At 40.7% G+C, this 1,218-nt stretch overlaps 1 pseudogene across 1 annotated transcript in view; it reads left to right on the forward strand.

Annotated features, from left to right (window-relative positions):
• The first annotated feature begins 961 nt into the window (after positions 1 to 961).
• Positions 962 to 1,218, forward strand: part of LOC105517567 — a 25,336-nt pseudogene continuing 25,079 nt past the window's right edge. Inside the window, exon 1 of the transcript XR_001002688.1 lies at positions 962 to 1,149. The product of XR_001002688.1 is annotated as a programmed cell death protein 2-like (transcript). The remainder of the gene's footprint in view (positions 1,150 to 1,218) is intronic.

Below are 1,218 nucleotides of genomic sequence, written 5' to 3' on the forward strand. Positions count from 1 at the left end.
AAAAAATACCCACACACAAAACCCAACAAATAGAGAAAAAAAGAAAGAAAGGATTTCACTGTAACTTTTCCCGTTTCTGTTTTCTTTAGAATCTTAGGATTTAAATGCAGTAAAATGTAAATGCAAAATTAAAAAAAAAAAAAAAAACAATTTTTGGGTGTGTCCAAAGCCAACATTTTAGGGTCTATTTTCTCTTTTAAATCCTTCCTTCGTGGAAATAGAAAAACTTTAAATATTGCCAAATAGAGAAATTAGTCTTTTTTTGCCCGCTGAGCTAAACAAGTTCCAAATTACAATGAAGTACAATTTCTAATTGCTTCATAAAGCCAATTCTCTCAGTTTTCCCTAAACTCAACAATTTCCCTCCTTTCTTTATTCCAATTAGTTTTTTTCTCAAACTAAAATGAGTTGGGTACCCAAACTGACTTTGCTTTTAGGAGATTTTTTGCTTTCTCCCCTCCAAGAACTGAATTCATTCAAATTCTAGCTTAATTTTCATTTACATATTATCTGGATTTGGCTTCAGAAATAAAAATTGTCTCCATGCTTCTGGAAAGATCAAAGTGAAAATTTTCACCCGAAAAAAGAAAAAAAAAGAATCTCTTACCCCTCCACTGCCTGGTAGTGCAAACTTTTGAAAAAATAAGAAATAAAAAATATTTCTTTTCAATTTTAATTTCTTTTTTTATTTACAAAATAGTATCCTCTAGGTGGCGTCGTTTTAATGGGAAAAAACTACCGTTTGAAGAAAAATTAGAAAAAAAAAATTGAGAAAGGAAAATATGGCCTAAAAAAAAAAAAGATTGTTGCAAAAATGGGGGATCTGAGGGGAAAGACCTCCCGGGGGGTCATCGGGGACCCCGAGCGCAGAGAGGGTCAGGGGAAAATTGCAAATTTAGGGAGGAGGGGGCAGAGCTGGAAGGGGTTGCATTTTTGCAAAATGTGAATTGTCCAAACTGAAATGGCTGCTCTGTTCTCTCGCCGCTTTGTTTTCTGGGCTCCGGTCCGAGCCCGGGGCCGGAGGGGGCGCTGGGTGGGGGCCCCAAAAGACCCCCTCGTCACCCCCACCCTCCTCGCACCCCGCAGCGCCCGAGGGGGTGCTCTCCGGACCCCAACTCTCCCGTTTGCGCCCACAAAAAGCTCGCAAACGTGCCCAGGCACTTTGCATCTTGCAAATCTTGCAATGAAGTGGCGCAGCGCCCCGGGCCCCGGGCCCCC

The sequence above is a fragment of the Colobus angolensis genome, unplaced genomic scaffold, assembly GCF_000951035.1.
Source record: "Colobus angolensis palliatus isolate OR3802 unplaced genomic scaffold, Cang.pa_1.0 Scaffold301, whole genome shotgun sequence".
NCBI classification, from domain to species: domain Eukaryota; kingdom Metazoa; phylum Chordata; class Mammalia; order Primates; family Cercopithecidae; genus Colobus; species Colobus angolensis.